The sequence below is a fragment of the Tamandua tetradactyla genome, chromosome 1, assembly GCF_023851605.1.
Source record: "Tamandua tetradactyla isolate mTamTet1 chromosome 1, mTamTet1.pri, whole genome shotgun sequence".
NCBI lineage: Eukaryota > Metazoa > Chordata > Mammalia > Pilosa > Myrmecophagidae > Tamandua > Tamandua tetradactyla.
Window position 1 is genome coordinate 196,235,232 of NC_135327.1, and position 15,117 is coordinate 196,250,348.

General features: G+C 40.5%; 1 protein-coding gene across 19 annotated transcripts in view; it reads right to left on the reverse strand.

Annotated features, from left to right (window-relative positions):
• PRKAG2 (protein kinase AMP-activated non-catalytic subunit gamma 2) overlaps positions 1 to 15,117 on the reverse strand; it is a 614,065-nt gene that overhangs the window by 564,715 nt on the left and 34,233 nt on the right. For 17 of the 19 annotated variants that reach the window (XR_013171089.1, XR_013171081.1, XR_013171080.1 and 14 more), the window contains 2 exons: positions 1,667 to 1,806; positions 1,437 to 1,551 (listed from right to left, as the gene is read on the reverse strand). The gene's annotated coding sequence lies outside the window, so the exon portion shown is untranslated. Of the gene's footprint in view, positions 1 to 26; positions 176 to 1,436; positions 1,552 to 1,666; positions 1,807 to 3,989; positions 4,373 to 15,117 lie in introns of those variants that run through there. The other 2 variants (XR_013171085.1, XM_077150224.1) reach the window with 2 other exon arrangements.

Genomic DNA, 15,117 nt, shown 5'->3' on the forward strand with positions numbered 1-15,117 from the left:
AAAGTCTAGTGCATAATGCAGCCTACCTCTGACTGATGTTTTGTCTGCCCTTTATGGCTTGAAGATAATGATCCTTGATAGAATTGAAGCCAAATATGAATTCAGCAGCTCTGTGTTTTCATCTGTTAAATTATACCATCTGTCCCAAGCAGGGGGTCTCTTTCCTGTTCTTTCTCTGAGCACAGTGAAAATCTCTTTAAAAAATTGACCCTGTCACTATTTGCAAGCTTTAGTTCAGGGAAGCCTTTAGTTTTCTTAACCCTATTCAAAGGGCTTGGGCCTTCTTTTCTGTTTACGTTTGCCCTGGATTATAACCAGTATAACAAGAACATGCGTTTGGGGTTACACTGAATCTTGGCTCTATCACTTGCTAGTATGTGAACTCAATTGACTCAATCTTTCTGTGACTCAGTTTCCTTTGATGAAAATCATCCCTCCCATTTTCCATGCCCCTATGGAACCACCTCCTATGGCCTGGCCCCATGCCTCAATTTAACCAATAGAGTGTAAAGTAAATGATGCCATGCCATTCCCAAATCTAGGCCATAAGAAGGTGCTCCACTTCTGTGCTTTCAGGAGCTCTGAGTCATCATGGGAGAGATGATGACTACCCTGCTAGAGGACCCATGTAAAGGAACTACATGGGCAGGAAATGGGAGAAGGGAGGAGCCTGGAATTCCAGAATCCCAGCTCAGCCCAGACTTCTACTGGTTCTCGACAAGTCTCCAAACCTGTGAGTGAGCCACTTTGATGTTTCAGCATGGTGGAGCCCCAATATGATAGCAGCCTTGGTTAACATCATGTGCAACAAAAGAATTTCAGCTGAGTCTAGTCAACTCAAAGAATGATGAGAAAAATAAAATGACTGCTGTTTTAAGTCACTAAGTTTTGGCACAGCAATTAGGCAGCAACAGATAATTGAAACCTTCTTAGATGGGGATAAATTAATGCAAGTAAATTGCTTAGCATAGTGTCAAGACCACGATAAGAACTTACTATATAGAAGCTACTCTTATTTGACATTATCAAAACTGCAGGTAGGACAGGCCACATGGCTCAGCAGGCAGAGTTCTCACCTGCCATGCCAGAAACCGGGATTTGATTCCCGGTGCTGTCCATGCAAAACAAAACAACCCTTAAAAAAACCGCAGGTAGGCTGAAAGTTCCTTTGGAACTATTTGCTCTTGGGACATGTGCTTTGGACAAAAAGATTTTGAAGATCTATCTGAATATTGAAAGTCTCATATCATCTTTGTATCTTACCTCAGAACCATTACCAGATAGGAAATTACTCTCCATTCATTCTCAACCTGAAGATATTGAATTGTTAGCCAAGTAAGTACAGAACAGATCAGGTGCTGAACCACCCACATGATTGTGTCTTTTTGTTGTGATATACCTGTTGCCTCTACCTCGTGAGTACTGCGTGTACATACCCGGGATCTTGGAGTCAGGAGCTTTTTGTAGGCTCTTATCACTGGAAAGGTGGCCCTCTGGTGAGACAGGCTGTGCCTCCCCTCCAGGACTCTAGGAAGGCTCAGTAGGTCTTGCCTGTGCAGAGGGAGTTGGCAAAGGGTTATATTATCTCTCAAATATATTTGACAAAATGTATTTAGTATCTTGTAGGTGTCAGCCTGTGTCCCTTTGCCTCACAAAGTATTTCTACCTTGATCTGTAAGATTCATTGTTCCACCTCCTCAAGTTCTGGACAAAGGAAGGCTAGAGCTTGGATGTCCAATCCAGCTTAGCCACATCTACTGAAGGAGCCAGTGACAGGTACAGAGGACTTGAGGTTCTGATCTCCATCTAAGGACACACAATTAAGATATGAAATTGGTTATTAATGGCTGATATATTTATATACTTTTAAAAATGATCTGACCACAAAAATGATCTGAAGTTCAGGGTTTCTCTCTCAGCTCAAAAGGCACATGGCAATGTCTGCTAGCTTTCTTTTCAGGCTTCCTGGACTCTGTCCATTCTGTTGGCTCTGTCAGTTCTGGTGGCTCTTTCCAAAATAGCTTCCTTTTAAAGGGCTCCAGTAAGCAACCCCACCTTGAATGGGTGGAGACACATCTCATTGAAAGCCATTTAACCAAAAGTTACCACCCATAATTTGGTAGGTCACATCTCCATGGAAACAATCAGAAAGGTCCTACCCAGTAATATTGAATGAGGATTAAAGGACATGGCTTTTCTGGAGTACATAATATTTGCTTCAAGCTAGCACAAGTTAATAATGACATTTTGCACAACATACTGATACCTCCAAGCCCTCTACATTGTTATTATGAAAACCAAAAATCCTAAAGCAAATGAAATATTAAACTAGATCTCCCTCCCTTGCTTAGGGAAAGGAAAAAAGAAACTAACACTTATGAAGCAAATTATTGAGACTGTATATAGGAGATTCTTCAAGATAAATCAGTAAAGAGTTCTGCTCATGAAGATGGTAGAGTAAGCCTCTCCAGGGTTCCATCTCCCCATGTCAGTTTTAAGTAACAAACAAGAGCTGGCAGAACCATCTTTCTCAAAGCTCCAGAAAATAGTTAAAGGAAAACAGTAACAATGTAAGCATCAAATAATAATTTTTAAAAAGCTACTTAAAAACAGTAGGAAAGCCTCTTTGTGGTGCCCCGGTTGGCCTGGGATGAAAATGTGCTGGTTATGTGACATAGCGTGCAGCGCCCCGGATTATGAGGAAATACTGTTTCCTAGGGAAGATCCCTGTAAACAGGGGAATTCCTAGAGCCACACACGTATGCCCACTACAAAATGCAAGTGCAGAAAATGTTGGGGAGGACCCTACATTTTTGCTTTTGGGTATTCTCTAAATTTATTATTAGAACAGGAAGTTCTGAAGGAGAGCACTCTCTCAGGTCAATCTGCAAAGACTGAAAAAGTTGTTTTTTTCCTTGTTATTTTGTCAGCTCCTGGCATTCAAAGATATGTAGTGAAAAAGGTGTTTTTTTTAATTTTTATTTTGTCAGCTCCTGGCATTCAAAGATATATCTGTCATAAGACAGAGCTTTACGGTCATAAGCGTAAGGAAGAGATCCTTCAGTGTCTAAATTTCAGAGACAAACATTAAAGTATCAAAATGTCTAGATTGCAACAAAAGATCATAAAACATACAAAGAAACAGAAAATGATGGCTCATGGAAAGAAGCAGGATAAAGAATTAGAAACCATCAGTGAGGTAAGCCAGAGCTTGGACATACCAGACGAAAAACTTTTTACAATGGTCTTAGATACGCTCAAAGAACTAAAGGAAAACATGGGCAAAGATGTAAAAGACATTAAGAGAACAAGAGATGATCACAAAGAGAATGTCAATGGAGAGATGGGATTTATGAAAAGGAACCAAGCAAAGCTGAAGTCCGCAGTGACAGAAATTAAAAATTCCCTAAAGGGACTGATGATCAACATGGCAACGTAAAGTAACTACTGAAAACCTCTCCCCAGAGATTCAGTTAGAAAAGGACGATTCTCAGTGTTCAGAACTCTGGAGGAAGGTAAAGACTGGAGAAGGATCCCACGAAGAAAGAAAAATATCAGGTAGGAAACTTCTGTCCCGGACCAGCTCCCCCTTACTCAGTCCTGTGCAGCTCAGGAAGTGCTCAGACGTAGCACCCAGGATCCTCCCACCTCCCACCAGGGGCACAGATTATAAAATCACTCACAACAGTAAGACAGATTCCCACCTATATCCAGACGCAGAGACCCAAGCCCACAGGGACCCACAGTAGGACTTAAGCCATTGGTGAAGGTGGAATAGAAAAGGGCAACAAGGTGGAGTTTCCAAAATGGAGGAAATGACAGAAGATTTCCCCAAAGCAGCAAGTAGCTAGACAGAAACTGCCCAGATCTATTGTTTGGGGACCCAGAGGACAGGGAGAAAAGGTGGACAGAGACTGTAATTCCAGCCCTACGTCCTGGTGCCCATCCCCCACCCTTGAGGAAAACAGCAGTGAGCACCCAATCCGTGCCTGGGGGACCTCTGCAGACGGAATCCTCCGCTGAAAGTAAAGTGGGGTCACAGTCCTACTTTGAGACAGATTTTGGCCAGCAAAGTGAAGGCACAGGATCCCCGCAGATGCTGCCAGGGCTCCAGAAGGCAGAGCTTCTGAGGATGATTAAGTCACCGAATAGCGTCATCTGCTGGGCGGGCTGGAAAATGCAGGGTAAAATTACAGGGCACAGGGTTTGCTACTGGAGAAATGATCGTTATTAAGAAAGATGAGGCCCCTCTCTTCCCAGAGGTTAACAAGTCACTAATTAGTAATGGCAAATAGAAATGACAGTTTCTTCCCAATTCATGAAAACACTAATGAATATAATATTTTTAATTTATTGTATCCTCCACAATGGTAGATAAAAAGATAAGAAGCTGTATTAGTTTGCGAGCTGCCAGAATGCGATAGACCAGAAATGGAACAGCTTTTATAAAGGAGAATTTAATGTTACAAGTTTATAGTTCTCAGGAAGTGAAAGTGCCCAAATTAAGGCACCAATAAGAGTTAACTTCACTCAAGAAAGGCTGATATCAGCTGGAAAGTCACAGGGCTGGCATCTGCTGGCCCCTTGCTCCTGGGCTCTGCTGCTTTCAGCCTCTGTTTCTTTAGGCATCCTCACTTTGCTTCTCTGGGGCTGGCTTTCATCTCTTGTTTCCCCTTAGCTCTCTCCAGGTTCTGGCTTGCTTAACATCTCATAGTGATGTCTACTGGGCTGCAAAAATCTCCAAATATCTGAGTCTCTGTTCTCTGAAGCAACTGTTCTCCAAGTGTCTACATCTGCTCTCACTGTTGGCTCTGAGGCTTCTGTCGTTTCTGAGGTTTCTCCAAAATGTTTCCTCTTTTAAAAGATTCCAGTAAGCTAATCAAGACTGACCTGGAATAGGTGGAGTCACAAAAGTGGACACCCACAATTGGGCATGTTACATCTCCATGGAGTTAATCTAAACAAAAGATTCCAACCCATGTTGCTGAATTAGGATTAAAAGAATCGGCTGCATTCACAAAACAGAGTCAGGATTAAAACATGGCCTTTCTGGTGTACATAATACTTTCAAAACTGGCACAGTAGCAGAAATATTAAATGGAAAAACTTAAGAACCACTATAAAATGGCTAAAAGGCACATGAAAAGATGCCAGACTTCACTGGCTATTAGGGAAATGCAAATCAAAACCACAATGAGATGTCATCTGTCACCCACTAGAATACCCATTGTGAAAAACAATAGAAAATGACAAGTGCTGAAGAGGTGTGGAGAAAGAGGCACACTTATCCACTGTTGGTGGGAATGTAAAATGGTACAACCGCTCTGGAAAGCAATTTGGCGGTTCCTCAAGGAGCTAAGTATAGAATTGCCATATGATTCAGCAATACCATTGCTAGTATATAGTCAGAGGAACTGAAGGCAAGGACACAAATGGACATTTGCACCTGATGTTTATGGCAGCATTATTCAAGATTGCCAAGAGATGGAAACAGCTGAAAATGTCCATCAGCAGATGAGTGGCTAAACAAGCTGTGGTGTATACATATGATGGAATATTATGCAGCTGTAAGACAGAATAAAGTCATGAAGCATGCAACAACATGGATGAACCTTGAGAACATTATGCTGAGTGTTATTAGCTGGAAACAAAAGGACAAATACTGTATGGTCTCACTGATATGAACTAATTTTAATGAATGAACTTTGAGAATTAAAGTTAAGAATGCAAGTTATCAGGAGATAGAAAGGGGGTAGAGATTGGGCATTTGGTGCTGAAGGATTACAGATTGTGCAACAGGACTGACTGTAAAAATTCAGAAATGGACAACACAATACTGCCTGACTGTAACACAATAATATAAGTGCACTGAAAAAAAAAAAAAAAAAGAGGGAGAAATCACAGATGCTCGGAGACAGAAAAGAAAACACCCCAAGAGATGCTCAGCTAAGAGATGAAATCCAGAGTTTGCCCCAAGAAGTGAAGAGAGGACCTGCAGAGGCTCAGAGAGAGAAACGCCCTGCAGACACTAAGAGAAGACTTACAGGACACACAGAGAAAGCCACTGAATCAGATGCTGAAAGCAACAAACAGGAGTAAGGGCCAGCAGATGCCAGCCAAGTGCCTTCCCAGCTGACACAAGGTGTTCCAGATGCCGGGGGCCTTTCTTCAGAACCTAGGCATCATCTCGTCAGTGCCTTCATTTGGACATTTCATGGCCTTAGAACTGTACATCTGTAACCTAATAAACCCCCTTTGTAAAAACCAATCCATTTCCAGTATATTGCATTCTGGCAGCTTTAGCAAACCTAAACACCATCTCTGAAAATTTTAAGGCTGCCTCACTGGGTAAATATCTTTATGTAAAACTATTGGTTTGTATTTGATTATCTCGTTAAAATGAATTCCCAGAGATATTACTTTTCGCTTCCCCAAAAAGCTTGTACCAATTTAAATTACCACTGACAGTGTTTAGGAGGGCCCATTTCACCTTACTCTTACAAACTTTTGAAATTTACTCATTAAAAAATAAATTTATTTTAAAATACATATAAAATAAAGTTACAGATTAGAAAGTTAAAAAAAAAAAAAAAAACCACCGTAAACTGTTTATATCTGGGGAGAGGAGAGGGTTGTGCTCATAACGGTAATTTAAAATTACAGATCTAATACGGCCACAAGTAGCACTAATCATATTGTTTCTAATGCCAGTGGTAGAATTAGATGCAGCGATATTGCATGGCTCCCCACAGATAAGCAGCATGAGTTCCCATCTAGGGGACCCACAGCACCCCACCACTGGTTCCAAATGGCACCTATGCCTTCTCCCATGTTCACCCTTGGATGCTTTTGACTCCCTTTGCCTGTTGCCTCTGTTTATTATTTACTCTGCAACACTGAATTACATTGTATTTTTTAAACACTGGTTTATTCTGCATCCTGAGAGGTGGTCTTCATTGGTGGAGGCGCTGCAGATTTCTAACATGTGGAACAGGCCCTGCCTTCTACTCCAGAGGGCAGCGAAGTAGCACCCTACAAGACCTGTTACAATAGGGTGCCTGGCAAAGGTCACTGAAGATGCCGTTTTTCTTTTCAGTACATTTGGTTGCAGAATTGATCTAGGTCTCCCTCTTGTGGGCTTGCTGTGAAATCAGACACACTAATTTTAAATAGAAGTTGGTGAAGAATCTTCTGTGTTATAGGGAATCAATTTCTGTGAATTCTATAAATAGGACCTTTCATTGTTTTCACATGAACTATCATAAGCTTATACAAAGTACAGAGAGAATAATATAAAAATACCCATGCACCCATGAGCCAGATTTATCAGATCTTAACATTTTGCCTCACATTTACTTTAGATCTTTTTAAAAATATGAGTACAGTTGAGGATTCCTGTGTACCCTCTCTGATTATATGCTCCCTCTCCAGATAACCACTATTCTAAATTTTCGTTTATCATTCTCATACCTATTTTATAATTCTCTACATATATATGTATCATACAATATTGGGTATTTTAAACTTTATGAGAATGTTCTCATACTGTATGTATCCTTTTGCAATTTGTTTTTATCCCCACAAGTTTCTCCTTGTGGCCGTGATCCATTCATTTTTCTTTTCTAGCTTCTATTCAGTTTTATGAATACTTCAGTATATTTACTAGTTTTCCTATTCTAGGACATTTAGGTTGTTTCCAATTTTTCTGATAAACAATGTTGTAATGGGCATTCTTATACTTGTCTCCTTGGATACATGTGCATATTTCTCTAGGGTATATAACTAAGAGTGAATTCCTGGGTCATCATGTTTGGTTTCTCAACTTTATTGCATATAGCCAATGGCTAGCCAAAGGAATGTGGTAATGTACAGCCCTTCCCACCAGTTCCTATTGCTTCTGGTAACTCCCAATATTTTCAGACATTGCTTTTTACCAATCAGAAGGATGTGAAGGCCTTTACTTTTTGGAAAACTCTTCAGAGACCTCCTAATCAGTTTGTGGATTACCCAGAACTCACTATTTTCCTTTGTATCATCTGTCCTGTTAGTGGGCAGCCAGGCAGAAGGAACTAAGACCCACCATTAATTGAGCCCTTGTTCTGTGCTGAAGACTGTGCTAAGTGCCTTTGCCAGGATTTCCTCATTTTATAAGGTAGGATTGGCACACACGTTTTCCAGAAGAGAAAACAGGGGCTCAGAGAGGTTCAGTGATCTGCCCAAAGTTGCATGGCGCAGAACTGAACAGACCCTTGCCTGTCTGACCCTGGAGCCTCTCTGTCGGGCCACTGCACTGCAAAGGCTCCTCAACCTCAAATTGCAGGAAGTCGAGAGATGGAAGGAGGATGCACCTTCGGAAGCAGTTCTCTATGAGCCAGGTTGCTGAGAATTGAGAAAGAAAGGATGAGCCATTTTTTTTTTAATTTTAAGATTTACCTTTTTATTATGTAATTTGTCATACATATAAAAGAGTATGTCTTACATAAGTGTATAAATAAGGAAAAATGAAATAAGCAGGTGGTTAAGAAGGGAGTGAGAGAAATGGAAATTAAAGGTATTGAGACACCATGGGGTGGGGGGTGGGAAGAAACTTCACTGTTATATTAGAAAATAGCATTGGGAAGCTTTATATTAATTATTTTAAAACCATGCATTGTCTTCCCTTTCAATCACAAGGAATTAGTGAGCATTTTATAATAGTGCAAGATCCCAAACCCTATTTTACCCCGTACCTGGTAGGACAGAAAGGTGAAGAACATATATATGAGAGAATGTGAGTGTATATCTGAGTGGAAACAAGCAGTAAAACAAAAATAAAGGGTCAGGTGGAAGAAAGGAAGAAGAAAAATGAAATATATTCTCTAGCTGCTCTTTCTGCTCAACCCACAAAGGAGCTGGGAGTTACTTCTGAGCTCAGTGTGGCACTGTTTTGCTCTGTTTAGGCCTGAAAAAATCAATAGAATGAACCTCTTCTATTATCTAATATCAGGCATTTACTTGAATTAAAAGAGAAAAGTGCTAGGGTGTTTGTTTTTATTAAGGCAAAGATATAAGCTATATATCGGCGTAGTTACTTTTGTTCTGCTTAAAAAGGATACGACATCCAAAATAGAGTAGTCAAAGCAAACCAGAAGCGAAAGTTATCGAGTATTACAGGAAGTCAACAGGATGTACAAAGTGTTACTAGGGAAGTGAAACTACTTTTTAAAAAGCTCAAGAGCATAGTTGATGAAGGAAGTAGTTTTCTTAGTATGATGAACAAGGGATATAGATCATCCTATGTGCTTTCATGCAATGAAAATATAATTGATACATTGATCTTAACCTTGTCAAACTGTGAAAAGTGAAAGGAGTTGGGGACCGTTGAGGTGTCTCGATATCTCAGCTTCATCAAAAAGTGGATCGTGTGCCTTAACCATGAATTACCTATCCACCTTCACTTCTTTGCTCCTGTTGTTTTTCCCATATGGAATGTCTTTGGCAACTCACTCTCCTATCAGAATTTTAACAATCATACTAAGGACTTTGAAGAACTTACTTTAAACTTTTTGTAGATGAAAGATCCATGAATAGCTAAGTCAAACATCCCCTACTAGAAATTAAGACATAATACAAAGCCAAAAACAGACAAATGGACCAGGGGGACAGAACAGGAGCTCAGAGAGAGATCTACTCTAAATAGGAGTTATTATACAATAAAGGCTGCATCAGACATCAAGGGGAGAGGAGGAATTTTTTTGTAGATGAAATTGAGAAATGGTTCACTACATAGAGGGGGAAACCTAATATCATATACAAAGCAGTATTCAAAATGGATTTAAGACTTAACATGAACAATAAAATGATAGATTAATAGAATAAAGTGGAGTATTTTTTTGTGATCTCAGAGAGAGGAAGAACTTTTTAAATAAAACTTCGAATGCACGAGGAATAAGGTAAAAAAAAATTAATGATGATTTTGATAACATAAAAATTAAGGATTTCTGTTCAACAAAGGAAACACTGACAGTTAAGATAGATAACAGAATGGGAGAAGACATTTGCAATATATAAAACTGACAACGGACAGACACTGAGAAAAGTTTAAAGACATTTTAAAAGTCAGCAACCTCAAAAGGAAAAGTAAAGGTTGTGGATAGGTGATTTACAGCAGAGGAAGCCCAAAAGACCACCAGACATCAAGTAAATAGTTTCACTGGTAATCAGAGAATTGCAAACTAAAATACCCACTTGTTGCTGAGTCTGTGTCATAGCAGCATGGACCTGATATTGTTACTGGGCTCAAGGGCAATCCATGCCAAAAGCTGCCAACAACTTGTCTGAGGTGTGTTTTAGTTTGTTAAGCTGCCGGAATGCAATATACCAGAAACAGAATGGCTTTTAAAAAGGGAATTTATTAAGTTAGAGGTTTACAGTTCTAAGGCTGTGAAAATGTCCAAATTAAGGCAAGGCTATAAAAATATCCAAACTAAGGCATCTAGGGAAAGATACCTTGACTCAAGAAGGTAGTTGATGTTCAGGGTTTCTCTCTTAGCTGGAAAGAACATGGCATCGTCCACCAGCTTTCTCTCTAGGCTTCTTCAACTGCTTCCCCAGGGTTGTTTTCTTTATGCATCTCCAAAGGTCTCTGGTTGTGTAGGCTCTGCGGGTTCTGTAGCTTTTTCCAAAATGGTTCCCTCTTACAGTACTCCAGTAAGCAACCCTGCCTTGAATGGGCAGAGACACATCTCCATGGAAATCACCTAATCAAAAGTTACCACCCATAATTGGGTGAGTCACATCTCCTTGGAAACAATAAAATAGATCACATCCAGCAATACTGAATGAGGATTAAAGGGCATGGCTTTCCTGAGATACGCAACAGTTTCAAACCAGCACAAGATGTGTGATTGGTCTCAGAAAGATCTGTTTCTTGGGAACCTTTATTTGATGAACTGACATTTTACAATGAGCAGGTTAGATGGAATAAGTGTTATAATGATACAAGGCAGAGTCAGCGCTGGAGGGCCACAAGGGCATGGTTGGCTATAAGCAGTCAAAGTTCTGGGGAAGATAATTGGGGAAGGTGAGGAAGCCTAGGGTGCTGACAGAACAGAGGCAACACGCACAGAGAATCAGGGATAATGTGGGAGAGACCACATGCCCAGGAGAGAGAGTCCTGGATTTTGCCAACTTCCCAATTCCTAGTCCTGTGCCATTTAGGTGTTATCTCAGTTCTGTTCTTGGAGCTGTATGTAAATTTGCTGTATATCCTTAGAGTAACCCTCCTATTCTCCCCTCACCCCCCCCCCACCACAGATACCCACCCTTATTTGAACTAGTTTAGTAGGTCACCTTTTTTGAACTACCAGAGAGACAACAGTCAAAGGGCAAAGGATCCCAGAATATGGGATGGGAGGCTGGTACAGAGCAGGAAGCTACAAGGTATTGGAGCAAGGCCTTCAAATTCTGAAGAAAAATAGTTATGCATCCCCAAAGGTCTCTGGCTGTGTGGGCTCTGTGGGTTTTATAGCTTTTTCCAACATGGTTCCCTCTTAAAGGATGCCAGTAAGCAAACCTACCTTGAATGGGTAGAGACACATCTCCATGGAAATCATCTAATCAATGATTGGGATTTGATTGGATCCAGTGTAATTAGATTGGACATTTTCAAACTTGCAAATCTAAAATTTTTTACCCAGCCCCCACTCTTCCCTTCTCAGGAAAATTCTGAAATACATGCTTCACCAAAATAAGGAAGGAAATTTAAAAAGTAGAAGTTAAGAGGACTTCTGGAGGAAATGGCGGCTTAGTAAGACACGTGGGTCTTAGTTCCTCCTCCAGAACAGCTACTAAAGAAACAGAAATGGTACAGAACAGCTCCCGGAGCCATGACAGAAACCAAAAAGACAGCATACCCCATTCTGGAATGGCTGAACCGGCTGGGAGAGTCTGCTGCGGTGAGATCCCCGAGGGGCGCGTGCTTCCCCGGGCCGTGGCAGCTGGCGGCCGGAGCCCCTCCCTCCCTCCCTCCTTCCCAGGCCGGCTGGGAGATTTGGACAGGCGGTCCCCTCAAGCCGCTGCGGCCGGTGCCCCCCCCCCCCACGTGGATTCCCGGGCCGGCTGGGAGATTTGGATCGGCACTCCCCCAAGCCGTGGCAGCCAGCGCCCCCCCACCACGCGCGGATTCCCGGGCCGGCTGGGAGATTTGGATTGGCACTCCCCCAAGCCACTTCGGCTGGCGACCCTCCCCCACAACGAGAGTCTTCCAAAGTTAAAGGAGCCACAGCATCTTTTACTGGTGGGACCCGCAGACAGACGAGCGCCACATACTGGGCAGGATAAGAAAAACAGAGCCCAGAGATTTCACAAGAAAATCTTTCAACCTGCTGGGTCACACACCCAGGGAAATCTGATTAAATGCGCAGACACCAGCAAAAAATAATGGATCACGCCAGGAAAAATGAAGATATGGCTCAGTCAAAGGAACAAACGAATAGCTCAAATGAGATACAGGAGCTGAGACAACTAATTCTGAATATACGAACAGAAATGGAAAACCTCTTCAAAAACCAAATCAATAAATTGAGGGAGGACATGAAGAAGACATGGGCTGAACAAAAAGAAGAAATAGAAAGTCTGAAAAAACAAATCACAGATCTTATGGGATTGAAGGACAAAGTAGAAAAGATGGAAAAAACAATGGATACCTACAATGGTAGATTTAAAGAGACAGAGGCTAGAATTAGTGAACTGGAGGATGGAAAATCTGAATTCCAAAAAGAAACAGAAACTATAGGGAAAAGAATGGAAAAATTTGAACAGGGTATCAGGGAACTCAAGGACAATATGAAGCGCACAAATATACGTGTTGTAGGTGTCCCAGAAGGAGAAGAGAAGGGAAAAGGAGGAGAAAAACTAATGCAAGAAATCATCACTGAAAATTTCCCAACTCTTATGAAAGACCTAAAATTACAGATCCAAGAAGTGCAGCGCACCCCGAAGAGAATAGATCCAAATAGGCGTCCTCCAAACACTTACTAGTTAGAATGTCAGAGGTCAAAGAGAAAGAGAGGATCTTGAAAGCAGCAAGAGAAAAACAATCCATCACATACAAGGGAAACCCAATAAGACTATGTGTAGATTTCTCAGCAGAAACCATGGAAGCTAGAAGACAGTGGGATGATATATTTAAATTACTAAAAGAGAAAAACTGTGAACCAAGACTTCTATATCCAGCAAAATTGTTTCCTTCAAAAATGAGAGAGAAATTAAAACATTTTCAGACAAAAAGTCACTGAGAGAATTTGTGACCAAGAGACCAGCTTTGCAAGAAATACTAAAGGGAGCACTAGAGTCAGATATGAAAAGACAGAAGAGAGAGGCATGGAGAAGAGTGTAGAAAGAGGGAAAATCAGATATGATATATATAATACAAAAGGCAAAATGTTAGAGGAAAATATTATCCAAACAGTAATAACACTAAATGTCAATGGACTGAATTCCCCAATCAAAAGACATAGACTGGCAGAATGGATTAAAAAACAGGATCCTTCTATATGCTGTCTACAGGAAACACATCTTAGACCCAAAGATAAACATAGGTTGAAAGTGAAAGGTTGGGAAAAGATATTTCATGCAAATAACAACCAGAAAAGAGCAGGAGTAGCTATACCAATATCCAACAAATTAGACTTCAAATGTAAAACAGTTAAAAGAGACAAAGAAGGACACTATCTACTAATAAAAGGAACAACTAAACAAGAAGACATAACAATCATAAATATTTATGCACCGAACCAGAATGCCCCAAAATACATGAGGAATACACTGCAATCACTGAAAAGGGAAATAGACACATATACCATAATAGTTGGAGACTTCAGTTCACCACTCTCATCAATGGACAGAACATCTACACAGAGGATCAATAAAGAAATAGAGAATTTGAATATTACTATAAATGAGCTAGACTTAACAGACATTTATAGGACATTACATTCCGCAACAGCAGGATACACCTTTGTCTCGAGTGCTCATGGATCATTCTCAAAGATAAACCATATGTTGGGTCACAAAGCAAGTCTTAACAAATTTAAAAAGACTGAAATCATGCACAACACTGTCTCGGATCATAAAGGAATGATGTTGGAAATCAATAATAGGTGGAGTGCCAGAAAATTCACAAATACGTGGAGGCTCAACAACACACTCTTAAACAACGAGTGGGTCAAGGAAGAAATTGCAAGAGAAATTAGTAAATATCTCGAGGCAAATGAAAACGAAAACACAACATATCAGAACCTATGGGACGCAGCAAAGGCAGTGCTAAGAGGGAAATTTATTGCCCTAAATGCCTATATCAGAAAACAAGAAAAGGCAAAAATTCAGGAATTAACTGTCCACTTGGAAGAACTGGAGAAAGAACAGCAAACGAACCCCAAAGCAAGCAAAAGGAAAGAAATAACAAAGATTAGAGCAGAAATAAATGAAATTGAAAGCATGAAAACAATAGAGAAAATCAATAAGACCAGAAGTTGGTTCTATGAGAAAATCAATAAGATTGATGGGCCCTTAGCAAGATTGACAAAAAGAAGAAGAGAGAGGACGCAAATAAATAAGATCAGAAATGGAAGAGGAGACATAACCACTGACCTCACAGAAATAAAGGAGGTAATAGCAGGATACTATGAACAACTTTACAGTAATAAATACAACAATGTAGATGAAATGGATGGGTTCCTGGAAAGGCATGAACAACCAACTTTGACTCAAGAAGAAACAGATGACCTCAACAAACCAATCACAAGTAAAGAAATTGAATCAGTCATTCAAAAGCTTCCCAAAAAGAAAAGTCCAGGACCAGACGGCTTCACTTGTGAATTCTACCAAACATTCCAGAAAGAATTAGTACCAACTCTCCTCAAACTCTTCAAAAAAATCGAAGTGGAGGGAAAACTACCTAATTCATTCTATGAAGCCAACATCACCCTCATACCAAAACCAGGCAAAGATATTACAAAAAAAGAAAACTACAGACCAATCTCTCTAATGAATATAGATGCAAAAATCCTCAACAAAATTCTAGCAAATCGAATCCAACAACACATTAAAAGAATTATACATCATGACCAAGTAGGA